This window comes from Gymnoscopelus microlampas (assembly GCF_963454915.1).
Source record: "Gymnoscopelus microlampas genome assembly, chromosome: 13".
NCBI lineage: Eukaryota > Metazoa > Chordata > Actinopteri > Myctophiformes > Myctophidae > Gymnoscopelus > Gymnoscopelus microlampas.
In genome coordinates this window covers 16390453-16407117 of record NC_139950.1, presented here as the reverse complement: position 1 = coordinate 16407117, position 16665 = coordinate 16390453, and the positions used below count along the sequence as shown (strand labels likewise).

The window sequence follows — 16665 nt, the reverse complement described above, 5'->3', positions numbered from 1 at the left end:
CAAGGCACCAACCTGCTCATCCGGAGCAATTAGAGGTTAACCCATTAAAACAGGGAAAGCATCTGTATCATTTTAGCGTTGGCTATCCAAAAATAGCAGATCTACAAGCTGACAGCGTGTCACTTTGTGCCGCGCTGCGAGCTTGCACATCTGCTATTTTTGAACATTTTTGAAAAAAAAGTGTGTGAATAATTTTGCATTTTTAACACAAAGCTTCACTTCTAGGGGGGTTCCTGGCACAAAGCATTTTCAGATGGGGGTCTATTTTCAAATCACTGATGTATATAGTGTATATAGGGTTAAGTGTTTCAACTGATTTTGATGCTATATTATTAACACATTTTGCTGGGGACCCCCTGGAGCTCCCCCCCTCACCCCCACTTTGAGAACCACTGCTCTAGAATATAACACCCCCTAGTTAATTTTGTTCAAATGTTAGAAGTAGACTATCCCATTTACTTCTAAAATCATTTGAATCTATTTTCCTTTTTTACAGTTAAAAATATGAATGATTCCTAATTTCTCATTTCGGTAGTCCTATGTGTGCTTGCTGTTCCTGTCTCCACCAATAGATGTCTCCACAAAACGAGCTTGATTCATTGATTCCAACAACCATAGAGCTACAATGATTGGGCAAGATTAAATAAACAAATACATAAATGGGTGGAAAACATTCAGCAGCAAAAAAAACAAAAAAAACATTTTTGACAAAGTCACGTGGTATTAAAAATAATTTTGTATGACAGTGTGTAATAATACATTTTACGCGTTTTGCTGTTTGCTGTTTGTTTTGAAACGCCGGCGGTTGTACGGGACAACCAGCCAACCAATGACAGCACGGAGCATCCCTCTGGAGAATGGGATCCATGTCGGTGTTTACAGTCTATGGTTCAACCCTTGGATGGTGACCAGGGCGACGGGGACATCTGCCAATCCCGCCCTCGCTTCACTTAAAGCAGCCATTCTCAATTATTCTCAATTATTTTTTCATATTAAAGGACAATCAAGTTGATCTGTAGCTTGATCTATTTGGCCGTGGACCCCCCCCCCTCCTTTTGAAAATATTTTGTGCCAGGGGGAACCCCAAGAGAATGTTTGTGCTGTTTTTCTTTTGTTTTATTTTAATGATTCCATATTTTTTTCAAACATTTTCAAAAATAATTTGAACATATTTTTGAATATCTGTATATTCAAAAATTCTGTAAGTATAAAATAATGCTACAAGCGGCTTCACAGAAAAACAAAGCCCCAAGTCGCTTATAATAAGCATATATGGCAACACTGCCCCCCTGCCTTAAAGTGACAGACAGTCACTTTTTATCAGTTTTGACAGTCACTTTTTTATACTATAGTTTGTTGATTACTTTTGATGCAGTAATGGTATTTTTTCTTTTATTTTTTTGAGGTATTAAAAAAGGTCTTAAAAGTCCTTAAATACTCACTTCGCTGGTGTCATTTGGGGACCCTAAAAATAATGTGGGGAAACCCCTGGGGGGTTCTCGACCCACAGGTTGAGAACCACTGCCTTAAAGCGACAGTCAACCAAAAGCCTGCCTACTGCCTAGCGATGAAAAAACGAGCCGACTCGTCTCAAGAGAAGTTGCTTATAATAAGCAGACATGGCAACACTGCCCCCTTGGCTTAAAGTGACAGTCACCCAAAACCCGTCTACCCATGAAAATACGAGCCGACTTGTCTAAAAGCAGAGGTGGCCCTCAACCTTTTCAGGCCGTGAATCATATTTGAACTGGGGGGACCTCCCCAAAATAATCATATTTGAACTGGGGACCTCCCCAAATAATCATATTTGAAATGGGGACCTCCCCAAATAATCATATTTGAACCCCCACCCTGACAAGCACTTGGAGGATGTAGGAGTTGAGGCATTACATTTAGTTTGACTCGGTTCCACAGATACATATTGTGGAAAATAGCAGATCTACAAGCTCACAACGCCTTGCAACGTTGCAACGCGATGCGTTATTATCTGACAATTTGGCCAATGCTTGATCAGTTTTTATAGTATAGTTTGTTGATTACTCATCATGTGGGGACCCCCCCCCACATCCACCCACAGGTTGAGAACCACTGTACTTAAAGTGACAGTCACCCAAAAACCCACCTACCCATGAAAACACGAGCCGACTTGTCTGAAGAGGAGGAGGAGGCGCAGTAGGAGGAGGAGGAGGAGGAGGGGGAACACACTACACTACATTATGTGTGTGCATGCTAGTCGTTGGGTTTCGGGGGAAGCAGCAAAGCAGCAGCAGAACGAAGCAGCAGTGAACCGTTGCGTTTGCATCATCTGTGTCTCTCCGTCTATGTAAACAACAACAAGAACACACGCCCTTAACGTTGTTGCGTGTGTATCTTTAAACCTCCGGGTACGAGCAGAAGAAAAAAAAGCTCCAGTTCTTATTAAAGCAAGCGGCCAAACGGCCGCCACATTCCTCTGTTCACTGTCCGCGCGAAGAAGAGCCACAAGTCGCCGCGATGTGATGTGATGATATGATGATGATGTCGTGTTGTTGATGCGGTGCAGAGAGGTAAGTGTGTCAACTGTAATAATAAACTTAACCCACTTAGTTTGAACCCCACTGAACATGGACATTTGCCCCTGTTCTTGTGGGTGGATCGATATTCGGCGTGTAGACTATAGGGAAATCAACTAGATGATCTATAATAGAGCCATATGGAGACCCCTAGGGTCAACTAAACAGCCTATATATATATACTGTATATTTATATATTATATGGGGGTTTAAGTGGTTGTAGCATTTTTTTGCTGCATATAGTAATAATACAGCCATATGGGTCAACTAAAGAGCATATATATATATATATATATATATATATATATATATATATATATATATATATATATATATATATATATATATATAATTTTTGCTGCATATATAGCCTTGGATTCAAGACTGTCATAGATGTATTTTAGACTCGATTAAATGCATCTATGATGGTCTTGATCCAAGGCTATACTGCATATACCAGCGTCGCTTGCCGACCTGAACTAGACCTTCAAGCTATAACAACGCGTCGGGGGTCTTGTTGCTCGCTCAGTGCAGTGCTTGTAGATCTGTTCTTGTTGTTGTGGGCAAACGACGCCGAAGAAGGCAAGCTAGTCGCGCCTCTCTTATATTTGTGTGTGTAACGTCAAAGCCTAAATGTATATACTCTCTCTAAAATACAATGGTGTCGCTTGCTGCCCCCCCCAAAAAAACATATTTCTAACAGGTTGTTAGGTTGTAGATCAGTTATATTTGTGGGCGTTTAATAAATGAGTATAAATTAAGCGTTACTTAGGTGTCATTGTAGCATAGTGTGTATTATTGACCAAGCCAAGCTAGCTCCCTTTTTTAATCACAATGCAATCCCACTGGACAACACTGTGTATGATAACGTCAAAACATCTTGGGTTCATAGTGTCATTTCGTCCATAAACCAAGCCAAGAAGAGCACAAATATAACGTTCGGCACAAGCTAGCACCGTTAGATATTGACTTGAAGACGCCAGCTTGCTCAATGCTTGTCTATTTTTAGGCTATAAGCTCTTTAAGCCCCGGTACAGCCATACAATGCAACGCTGCTCTGGTTGCTGTGTGTGTGTGTGTGTGTGTGTGTGTGTGTGTGTGTGTGTGTGTGTGTGTGTGTGTGTGTGTGTGTGTGTGTGCGTGTGCGTGCGTGCGTGCGTGTGCGTTTGTTGTTTATTCTGATGTAAGCATCAATCAACTGCCCCATGTTGTCAGTTGACATAATGTTATTTCACACAATAATGTTACGTGTGTGTGTGTGTGTGTGTGTGTGTGTGTGTGTGTGTGTGTGCGCGCGCGCGCGCGCACACACACACACACACACACACACACACACACACACACACACACACACACACACACACACACACACACACACACACACACACACACACACACACACACACACACACACTGGTGTGTGCGAGGCTGCACTACACTTGCACTGGATGAAAGACATGGACAACTTGTCCATCAGCTTGCTGGCCTCTCTGAGTCCTTTAGAATGTAAACATGAACATGCCTACCTGCATATCCAGTGTCTTAATCTTAAAGCCTTCTGGGGGTTAACATTACATTCAAGAGGCCTAGTAGTAGCATTGTCGTTATTCACTGTAGCCCAGAACAGAGAGGGTGACCTGATTACCAAACTATACATACATACATACACACACGCATATGTGTCTTATGGATCTGTTAGGTTTGTTACCTTAACCACAATGTTAAGAAGGTAATTTAGATGGCATGTTATTTAAGTGGATGCCATAGGTTCATTGTTTACCTGGCTGGTATATTGTTATTTTGATAGTACCGTATATTGTTGATGCTAGGTTTATGGTTTACCTTGGATCCTATAGTTTCTATCTAGACTAGAGGCACCACTACACTGTCTCTCTGCAGTCTATGTATGCAATTATTACCTTCCTTATTAAGTCTCTGTGGATAACAGCATCTGCTAAATGCCTAAATTGTAATTCTGTCTATCAGTCTGTGTCTATATTGTGTGTTTATATATAGGATACTGCTCCCTAGTGTGAACTTAAGGACAAGACTTATCCATGTACATAGTTCAAAGACAGTAATCCAAATATACTGGAAATGCTCTATGAGGAAGTGACTTGCGCTGACACAGTCGGGTGTAATTGCGTTGCACGGTGTCAAGGGGCCAAAATGTTAATGCCGTGAATAGATTTTATTGTTGTCAGCGGTTCCAGTTCAGTTGGCAGAGCAAGGCTTCATTGCCAATGCCAAGCATGTCGGACTATGAACAAGCAAAAAGGGCTCATCTCTGACAAGACAAGTGAAGTCAGTGTTTGTACTGGTGGTTGAGACAATGGCTTTGCTGTAGGACAGAGCTGGGATTCAGGCCTAGCTAGCTGCTAGGGCTGAATCCCAGCTTGTGCCTGGCCCAAGCACAACTGTCCCAGCTGTCTGTCAGTCTGTCAACCCCCCACCTCCCCCAAAACAGTTTTTTCACACACTCTGGCTTATCTACTTCTTCCTGGAAAAAAGGCCTTTTCATGTCAATGTTGTACTGTAATGTAGAGTAACCGGAAGGCTGGCCAAAACACACTCGCCCCCTTTTTGTCGTGGACCGCTTGCCCCCAGCGTTTATCGTATCCTTGTAGTGGTTTTACTGAGGTTAGGAATAAGGTTAGGGTTTGGCATAGTTTTACTGAGGTTAAGATTAGGAGTAAGGGGGCACAGTGGCGCTGGCGGTACTACTCTGTAGCGCTGTTGCCTCACAGCTAGAAGGTCCTGGGTTCGATTTCCGCCGGGGGCGCTGTGGGCACGTTCTCTCCTCCGTGTCATCAGTGCCCATACCCTAGGTGGGGTTGGCGAAAGGGCTTTTCTGTGTAGAGTTTGCATGTTCTCCCTGTGTCCCCTAGGGTAGGTACCCTCACAGAAAACATGCAGTAATCCTGAACTCTGTACTGCCTCCCCCTGGTCAGCCTGATGGAGGGGAAAGGAACTGGTTGGAATAACGTGTTCCTTCCATGCGCTACGTCCAACCGGGGGAAATTCCCCCCTGTCAGGTTATAAGAAGCGGCCAGCTCACTCCTCATGTAATGAAGGAAGCATGAACTCAGTTCGGGGCTCTCCCCTCGCTGGCAGAGGGAGAGTAGTGCCCAGGATTATAGCTTGGGCATTGGCACTGGGTGAAAAAATGGGTTACAAAATCGTGGGGAAAAAAAAAAGATTAGGAGTTAGGTTTAGGCATAGTTTTACCAAGGTTACGTTTAGGAATAAGGTTAGGTTTAGGCATAGTTTTACTGAGGTTACACACACACACACACACACACACACACACACACACACACACACACACACACACACACACACACACACACACACACACACACACACACACACACAGCATATTGACTACTGCTACAGTCCATTTGAAAGTTCGTAATTTAGCCTTTTTGTACTGCCTATATTGTTGTGCTAATGTGGTGGCATTGTCTCTGCCATTACAGTACAGTATATATACACTGATAATTACATTTACAATTTAGGATTTTAGCAGACACTCTGATTAAATTACAATAAGCAAGGTAATCACATGCATAGAAAGCAGAGAGACGGCGTAGTGCCTGAAGAAACTAGGATCACAGGTGACACCAAGAACCTAGCCTCCGGTTCTAGGGCCACAAATATTGATTATTTTCTTTTTTTTCAAAGATATTTTTGGGGCCTTTTCTGCCTTTTATTGATAGGATAGGAAATGGGGAGAGAGATGGGGGGGTGACACACAGCAAAGGTCGTCGGGCTCGGGAGTCGAACCCGCGACACACTGTCAAACTGGATTACCAGCATATGTGGTATGCGCCTGGACCGCTAGGCCAGCGGGCGCCCAAATATTGATTATTTTCTCAGCGATAATTGTATTGATTACCTTTTTCGAATAATCGAAAATAGCATAACCATATTTTATACTTTGGCTGTTCAAAAATAGCAGATATACAAGCTCATAGCGTGTCCGTTTGCGCCGCACTATGAGCTTGGAGATATGCTATTTTTTTTAAATATTAGAAAAATCTTGAAAGTGTGAGAACTACTGCTGATTTTAGAAGGCATTTGTAGAATCGGCCTCAGGTCTTATTTACCTTAAATCCTTGCTTCTGGAGGTCCCTGGCACAAAATATCAATTTGGGGGTCCTTGACATGAAAATGTTTGAGAACCACTGGATTAGTTGAATTAACTAACCTATTTCTATCCCAGGTCTGCCTTTGGAAGGCCAGGATAAAACGGCTTGTAGTCTCGCAAGTCCATAATTGGAAACACATGAAGTACTTCTGCCACTCACATGATGCCCCAGTTTCCTGTGGCCTTCAACTGTGTGTTTAGTAAATTTAGGCTACCAGCCCTCAATGTAGCCTACTTTGTATGTTTCAAGAATAAGGCTGTTTAATGATTAGCCTAAATGCCAGTTTACAAATACCTGGGCTGACTAGGTTTCATGCTTGAATGAATAAATACATCAGGCTTTACTGGTTTTCAGGCTATTTCTTTGCAGTTAAACAAAGATTTTTTGATATTTGTGCTCAAGTTTCTCTACGTTAGATCACCAAAAAGTATATCAATGGTAGTTATACTGTAGAGATGTTTTTCAGCTGTGTAAAAATTACAAACAGCATATCATTGCTGTCGGGCTAAAACCTTGTAGATCGGCAATAGGCTCTATGCACAGCAGCCATATTGGAAAGAAATTGGGCCTCTTCTTACTTCCTTCACAGGTGTTACCAATGATACTAATGAGGCTCTGTTCCATTCTGGTCAGGGTGCTGATGTTGTGCATGTTGGCTCACTAGAAACACTCCATTTTGGTTCCCAAATGCCCCCTTATGGTGGGTGTGTACAAATGGAACCAAATGGACCCGTAAGGGTCCATTTGGTTCCATTTGTACACCCTCAGAGTTATGGGGGTCCTTGAAAATAAGACAACCACTATGCCACACTAAATGGAACAGAGCCTTAATTACTATCATTGGTAACACCTGTGAAGGAAGTAAGGAAGGGACCCAATTCATTCCCAATATGACTGCTGTGCATAGAGCCTATTCTTTGCCATTGAAAAGTATTAACAAGACCTTGTGACTAACTATTTTGGATCCATTGGAACACAGGTCATTTTTTCCATTTCCTGAAAAGTAAACCGGTTTTGGGTTTCCACAGCGACAATGTATGTATAGTTATTTGTACGCTGGTGTTGCATGCTGTAAATGGCAGATATACGTATCTCACGAATCGATGCGTCACGAATGTGACGCGCTGTGAGCTCGTAGATCTGCTACTTACGAAGCACGACACCGGCCCACAGCGAAGTATAAATCAGGCTTTATAGTCCTGCAGGCTGCTCTAGTTAGGGAAAACATAACCACTTACGTCTATACTTTTGCCCGGGGTTCCCCAGGGCTCTATGCTAGATCTGCTAGCATTTCTTTCTTAGCCAAAAATATTGCTGCTCTACACACAACACAAGCTTGTAGATCTGCTATTTTCGCCAAATGTTCACCCCAGAATAGGGACACTAGGGTTCACGTGTGGTTCAATCTGGGAACTCATTTGGTAAAAGAGTTCTTTTACTTTATTAGTCCACTTCCTCCCAAAGCTTCTGTGTTTATTCAGACCAACAACAACATTACATGTTTAAGGCAGTGCCAGTGGGTTGCTGACATATTCTGCTGAATCTGTTTTAAGAGATTACGTGTGGTTAAGCCTTCCTTTTTCTATGTTACTTTAACTCCGAGTGTACACATGTAAACTAATGGAACTGTAAGGGTCCCTTTGGTTACATTTGAACACTCGGGAGTTATAACATGCATAAATGAACACAGAGGATGTGCAGGAGAATCCTCAGAGTTAAATGAACACTGAGGATTTGACAGTGACACTCTTTTGCTTGGCTCATTCACACCTGAGGTGGCGATCCCCCTGTCCGGACTTGTTCAGTGAAACTTTGACCCTCTCATGGATTCTATTGTTTGTCTGGTTTTCTCAGGGTGTCTGGTTACCATCACATTGAAAGGATGCAATTGACCATATAATTAAAAGTAATATCATAGTATCATATTAGGGCTAGGGGTGATTTGACTTCAAATCGATATCTATTGATCGATTATAAAAAAAAGTGGAAATGGTTGATCTACAAATTCACAACGTGTCACAAGCTTCTAGATCAGCTATTTTCAAAATGTTTTGCACGCCACCATTGGACAACTAAGTATATTACAGGGCTCAAGTGGTAAATCACACCCTGCTTCTTGGTTATTCAATTAATCCACATGAGCAAGTCTAGATATCGGTTTTGATATGTTTTCAAACTCTCGAGTAGTATAAATAAAAATGTTCCTTTTTTAGGTCAGAGAAACCTATAGTTAATATTATGCTCTCATTTTTAGCTTGACCTAGATATGGAAATAGTGGAAAGCCACAAGGATGCTATATTAAGGCTGGTTTCAGTATACAGTGGTTTAGGCCTAGAGTAATACTACCGTATTTCAGGATTTGAATGCAACTTTCACAAGTAAGAAAGCTGTCGGAAGTTGCAACGTTGCAAATACCAGCCAGTTAACGTTAACCCTAATCCTATAACCCAGCCTGTTGATGTCAAAGTACAAGTGTGAGAGAACTAAAGACTCATTTTATACTTTGTCACATGACCGTGCCGCTCGCTCCTCAGTGATTTTTCTTTTGTTATATTCAGCAAAAAATCATAACAAGTTACAATGTGGAGATGCAAGGTTTCTGACTCACAGCAAGGATATAATAATGATATGTCAGTAACAAGTTCAATACAGTAAACTCAGGCCATGTTATTGGGGTGTGGGGTGTATTAGGTAAATGCTGTAGGCCAGGGGTCTTCAACAGGGGGTCTGGGACCCCGAGGGGGTCCTCAGAGTTACTACAGGTGGGCCGCCAAATCTTTGTGTGATAGGATTTTTTTTACATTAAGCACTTGTCTTGAACCCTAGTATCCCTTTTCTGAGGAGAACTTTAGACTAAAATAGCAGATCTACAAGCTCTACAGATCTACAAGCTACAACGCCTTGCAGCGCGAGGCGTTGTGAGCTTAGTAGATCGGCTGTTTTTGGCCAAGAGGTATCGTGTAGAGGGAAAAAAGAGCAGACCAAGTAAAAAATTACTTTAATCTGCAACATCATTTTATACAATATGTAGAGGGGGTCCCTGCTTAATCTCTCTCTCTCAGCTAGGGGGTCCTTGGCCTGAAAAACGTTGGAAGACCCCTGCTGTAGGCAGTTTGTTAGGAGCAGCATTGTATTAGTTTTTCCTTGCTTCAAGCTCCACAAGAGACTGTTGAAAGGAAAGTCTGCTGATGCCCCAAAAAATGCAATGTCATTGCTGTTTTTTTTAATGTTGTTAGATGCTGTAACACAGTTACTTTTGCAGTTTATGAGTGGAGTAGATGAAAGACTGAAAACATGAGGTGAAAGTTGCATATTGTAATGTGCTAACGTTCTGTATCTGCTCTCTGACATATAATTCAATAATTTGTCTGCTGCACATAACTTTAGAACAGAGCTGGTGGTAGAGCTGAGCTATATGACTTCAAATCAATATCAGGATTATTTGTAAGTGTAAGTTTTTCCTCGATTACTTATGATTAATGAATGATTCTTTAAAACAATAGTGAAATTAGCAGATCTAGCAGTTAGAAGTTGATATATATCTCGATAATTTGATTAACCTACATGAGCGAGATTAAGTCTGTTATGGGTTCTAAATGTAATTTTTTTGCTATATGTTTTCGGTTAATTGCCCAGCCCACTCTGAAGTATACATTTCTCATTTGTGCGCTGCTGCACATAGCTTTAGAACAGAGCTGGCAGGCAGTATTGCCATGTCTGATTATTATAAGCGACTTTGGGCGTGTTCTGTTAAGTTGCTTGTAAATATTCGTAGTTGCGGTAGTTTACAAGCTTGTGAGCTTGTAGACCGGCTATTTTCAAATATCCGATGCGCATGTGGCCTATAGTCGCTTGTTTTGAGCTTGTTTTCATAGACCTAGTTGCTTATTTCTCTCACAAAATCTGTGGCATGACTGCTGGCAGGCGTGAGGGCCTGGTCCTTGGAGGGGTGGATGGGGGGGGGGGGGAGGGGGTTGTCTGGGGGGGTGCAGGACTAACATGCTAATCACTGGCTCATGAGGCCACACAGGTGTGTTTCTCATTAGCGCACAGCACCTGCCAGCCAAGCACAGTTGTTGTGCTATTCAGCTCCGCTCTCTAGAGCCTAGAAGTGTTCCACTAGGCAGAGACCTTCTGATTTGTGCCTTCCTTTTTATCCCTGTAACCCATTAAGCCGCAAAAATCTAAAATGACATAGATGCTTTCCCGGTTTTAATGGGTCAACCCATTCAATCCGAGAACGCATCGGTGTCATTTCATTTCAGAATTTAGCTATAACCCTTATTTTATACTTTGGGCTATTCAAAAATAGGAGATATACAAGCTCATAGCGTGGCACCGAGCCGTGGCACCGATCTGCAATTTATTTGAAAAATCGTGAAAAAAATGTGCAGATCTTGGACTATGTATGTATTTTTTTAAGTGAACATTTGTAACTCAAATCTTTGCTTCTGGGGATTATACAAATGTCTTCTAAATACTAACAGTTTTTTGAAAAGACGTATGTTATATTATATCAGTGGTTCTCAAACTTTTTCATGTCAAGGACCCCCACAATGATATGTATTTGGCCGTGGACCCCCATCTCAAAATATTTTGTTCCAGGGACTCCCAAAAGCAAAGATTTGAGGTAAAAATGTTTGTTTAAAAAAAATGATATTCAAAGTGCTGCACTTGGTGCTTGTATATCTGCTATTTTTGAAATCTTATAATGACACGGATGCTTTCCCGGTTTTAATGGCCTAAACCAATACACATACACATAGTCTCTTTCTGTTTGGGGACACATCCCTAGCCTGTACATATTGTACTTGGCACATATTGTTACTTTACACTGTGTATATTTACTTTGTATTCTGTATATATCCTGGTTCCTAAATTATTCCCCCTTCATTCATATTCTGTACACTCTCTCCTTTCCTGCTTGCTTTACCTTTTTTAACCTGTGTATATTCTAGGGGTGTAAAGTAGGGGTGTGCCGATATATCGTCCCACGATATATCGCGATACGTTTTCGTGACGATATGTATCGTTTTGGTGTTTTTTAAATATTTTTTTCAATAATGCAAAAACAGAAGTATTTGTTTGCATTTGCTTCCCCCCCCATATATTTTCATAATAAAAAAGTGCCATATATTGTATTGATATCGTGAGCCCAATATTGTTTATCGTATTGTGAAATTAGTGTATCGGCACACCCCAGACCACCCCAAGGCCAAAACAAAGGTTGGTTCGGGTTAGTATTCGGTTTTGAAGCCGTGGTTCATTTATTATATTTGTCTCGGTACAGTAAAGACATAACATGTCTTGTTTATTATGAACTTTTTTAAACGTGCGTTAACTTTCCCCACCAACTACTATCATGAAGTGGAACTTCACCAACATTCCACTGGTTGCACTTGTACGAGTGAGTGAGTGACGAACACTGTTGCCAGATTGTGCTGGAGAAATAAGCAACAAGGTCTATGAAAACAAGCCAAAAAGAAGCCACTAACACATGAGCACTTTAAACCTATTTGAAAATAGACGATCTACAAGCTCAAAAGGCATCACATCGCGACGCATTGTGAGCTTGTAGATCTGCTATTTTCAAAAGAATCTTGAAACATTTTAACAACACAAATCTGGTACGGGGGTCCCTGGCACAAAATGTTTTCAGATGGGGATGCACGGACGAATACTTATTCATTTGGGGGTTCTTGACATGAAAATGTTTAAGAACCACTGGTTTAACAACAGTGACGAGCCCAAATAAGCAACTACAATTTGGAAACAATCCCCCCCAAAAAAACGCAACTCGCAACCACCATTATTTACAAGCATCTTTACCCCAAAACAAGCCCAAAGTCGCTTGTAATAACCAGACATGGCAACCCTGGTGGAAAACAACCCTATTTGAAGTCTTGAAAACATACCTGGCTCTGACTGGTAATCACATGGCATGTTTACGTAAGGGATAATGTATAGTGTGAGGCGGTCATTGGGGAGGAAACCCCCCCCCAACCCCCCTGACAAGGTGAAGCTGAGGAGCCTCCTATCACAGTGTAAACAGAGGCAGAGCAGCAGTCGGTTATAGAAAACAGCGGTCTGTTATCGAGTAATAACAGGCCGCAGCATGCCTTTTTTTATTGACCGTTAACAATCAAGTATGCTACAAAGCTGTGTAATAAACTATGGTAATGTAGGGACTGTGTAATGCAACAGTAAAGCCTGATTTATACTTAGTAGCATAAGCGTGCAGGTGTCTCGCACTGAAAATGGGAAGCGCACAACGCGTACAGTGATATCATGCGCAACCAAGTATAAAATCAGACCCCCAATTGTGGGCAAATGTACATTTGGTACTGCGGTTTGTCACAGACTCCTGCCGGTCACTTATCCCTGATGATTGATGGCTCTTTTAGACTGCGCAGGGTAACCCACCCAGGACCTTACATAACCTATAACATTCCAGAACCTGAAGTTCTGTGATGTTTTTGTTTACATGTTTACATCAGACCTGGCGCTAGCTGACAACGGTGGGGCTGGGGGGTGCGTAAGTATGGGGCGAGATATTTTTTTCGAATTATTAGTTTTTACCGACAGCAGCTGAAGTCCTTGTCATGTCAGTCTAGCCTGGGACCAGACGAAACTGCGAGTGCAAAAAAAAGCACTCTGTGATTTGGCTCTGGCACCGCTCCATATAGAGAATCCATTTCCTGCTCCAGAAGACGTGGGTGACCAATCAGGGCCCAGTATTCGAATATGGGAGACTGCAATTGGTAGTTGATTGTAGGTCTAACCAATTGTGTCGAGGGCCATTGTTTTGATCCCGCCCCTTGGGGAAAAAAACGTCCTCATGATAGCACCAGACTCATACTGTATCCACGCAGTGATATAGTGTGGCTACGCGAGGCTAATGTCTGTCTGTCTGTCTGTCTGTCTGTCTGTCTGTCTTATCAGTCCCTCCCGGTACACACAGCACCACTGACCACTTTCTTAACACGCTGAGGAAGGCTTGACGCCAAAACGCTATTAATTAAAAAGTACCAGAAGGTTTGTTTTTTTAACTGGCAGTCTTGACTCAGGCGGCGAGATGGTCCTGTTGTCGCCGGGCCTGGTTACATTATAATCGGAAGAATCGTCCCTGGAGAGGTACATCATAAAAATAAACCTCATAAAAGAAGCGAAAATAGTCGGTCTAATAAGCTTACAGCGTTGTGAGGTTGTTGATCGGTTATTTTTGCTCACAAAAAGGGGGGGGGGGGGAATGGAGAGGTTATTAGTAGTTCCTACTGTAGCTCCTGAGCAGGACCCAAATTAGATTCTGAGAACTTTACCTGAAACTCAGCTGTGGCATATTGAATAAGATCGTTGCTGTCGGGCAGAAACCGCTTATCTCCATATTTAAACTTTTTGTGTTATTTAGTAAATTAATACTTGATCATACTACAGCGTCACACAAAAGCATCAAAAGTAGCAGATATAATAGCTCGAAACGTGTCACAATGCGCCGTGTCTACTATTTTTGCTGTTTTGTACATAATGAGGTTTCCACCCGACAGAGACCAACTCCAGAACCCGTGAAATACGTTAGATGGCACATCATCATGGTTCACTTGGTTTCTTTTCTTGTGGTGGAAAAAGAGCCACAAGCCACTTGAGCCTGGTGCAGTTGGTTGATAACAGTAGTAGCCTGTTAGTCCCACGTGTCTCTTCTTGTGCTATTCTATCAAGTTGAACTTTTGTCTGGTTGTCAGCCAAGATTACGTGTTTGTGATGTTCCTTCCCCTGAGGTCAGTGAAGTACTTCAGATATCTGTAATCAGGCAGATGCCATTATGCAACATGCTGCATGCTGCACTGGTTCTCAAACTTTTGTCATGTCAAATTGATTATGCAATTGGCCACAGATTTTGAGCTTGTTAGATCGGCTATTTCCCTCTCCCTCAGCCTTGGGAGAGCCCCGAACTGAGCCCCGAACTGAGCTCATGCTTCCTTCAATGCATGAGGAGTGAGCAGGCCGCTTCTTATCACCTGACAGGGGGGACTTTCCCCGGTAGGAAGGAACACGTTATTCCAACCAGTTCCTTTCCCCTCCATCAGGCGCCCCGGCTGACCAGGGGGAGGCAGCATAGAGACCAGGATTACTGCATGTAGATTAGATTACTACCTTTTGTGAGGGTACCTACACTAGGGGACACGGGGAGAACATGCAAACTCCACACAGAAAGGCCCTTTCACCAACCCCACCTAAGGTATGGGCACTGATGACACAGAGGAGAGAACACGCCCCCATCGCCCACAGCGCCCCCAAATATATACGTTTTAAAGCAAACTGGGGATCTTTGCTTCTGGGGGTCGCTGGCACAATTTTTTGTACAAATGTTCGCTTTAAAAAATATACTGTATATTCAAAGATTTGCACAAAATGTTCAAGATTCTTTTTTAAATGGCAGATCTACAAACTCATAGCATGGCACTCGGTGCTGCGCTATGGGCTTGTGCTGTGTTTGAATAGCCAAATAAATCTAAAATGACAGATATGCGTTCCCAGATTGAATGGTTTGAAAGCGGTTAAACTGATTGTGGATGCTATATTATTTAAAAAATCAGAAAATCTGGGGGCCCTCCTGGAACCCCTTCAAGGACCCTTGGTGGTCCCCGGACCCCACTTTGAGAACCACTGCAGCATGTCATAAACATCGATGATGTCAGACATCAGAGCTAATATATTAATGATCAGTGCTGTCCTTTTGTGAAAGTGAAACATGAATGAATGTACTCTGCTGCTGTTATCTCAAGTACTGTACTAGGGCAGGGCGATATGACATCAAATCAATGTTACAATTATTTCAAACTTTTTCCTCGTATGATTAATGAACGATTATTTAAGAAGTAGTGGAAATAACAGATCTCCAAGCTCGCAAAGCATTGCTATTTCCACTATTTGTGTTGCTGTGAGCTTGTAGTTCGGCGATTTTCACTATTATTATACGCCACCATTTTACAACACTAATCTATTTAGATGATTATAAAATATCTATTAGAATCTTTCATGTCAATTCGTTGATGTATAAGAAATATAAAAGGAAACAAAACTGCTTCTCGATTATTCGATGAATCTACACAAGCCAGATTAAGTCGGTTATTGGTTCTAAATATCGGTTTATATATATTTGTGCTTAACTGCCCTGCCCTATACCGAACTCGGTGACCAGGAATACTTTTTTCTCTCCCTGCATACGTCAGTGTATAGGTTATGAACTTTTAAAATGCCATTATGTAGATGTAGATTAAATCTATGCTATGTGAGGATTTCTATACAGATTCATGCTTTATCGCTCTCTTAACAGCCTTTTCATACCTGACATCAAACAATGTCTCTTTTCCTGTGTGTGCGTGTGTTTGTGCGCGTGTGAGTCATGGAGGAGAACTGTGTGTCAATATGAATGGGGGAGACAGTTTAATCTTTTATTGAGAAACTATAATACTGGTTGGGGTTAATGGTGTCACAAGCTGTTGTCATCATTAGTTGACTCATCCTGAAGAAGCAAACCTGGGAAGAAAAAAGCTTCATGTAAAAAAAAGAAAAAAAGAAGCAATTATTTGCTCTGAAAGGCCACATCGTTCTGTCAACTTGATCTCTGTAGGTTGTTTGTACCGATGCCGACATTGTTTTTTGGCAGTTTTATAAATGACCTCAGTTGCTTATTTACTTTAGTCACACGGCATAAATGCAGTTCAGATGCGTAAGTAAATGCAGTTTTCTCACAATTTAATAGTGCAAATATGCAAGCAACTGATAAAAGATTATGGGCAAACTTGAACTTATAACTATACAAGTTTCTACAGAAGTTTTAACATGGCTTTATCAAACGAAAGTATGGATGAGGTAGATAGGAGGAAGTTTAACAAGACACCCATAAACATTTCCATATCTCATACCTATAGCTACATTTTTAAGATAAGAAGCTGGAAAC

General features: G+C 41.8%; 1 protein-coding gene across 1 annotated transcript in view; it reads left to right on the top strand.

The window, feature by feature from the left end:
• Positions 1 to 2200: 2200 nt before the first annotated feature.
• The window catches only part of sgms1a (sphingomyelin synthase 1a), a 51537-nt gene continuing 37072 nt past the window's right edge, over positions 2201 to 16665 (top strand). Inside the window, exon 1 of the mRNA XM_084077269.1 lies at positions 2201 to 2546. The gene's annotated coding sequence lies outside the window, so the exon portion shown is untranslated. The remainder of the gene's footprint in view (positions 2547 to 16665) is intronic.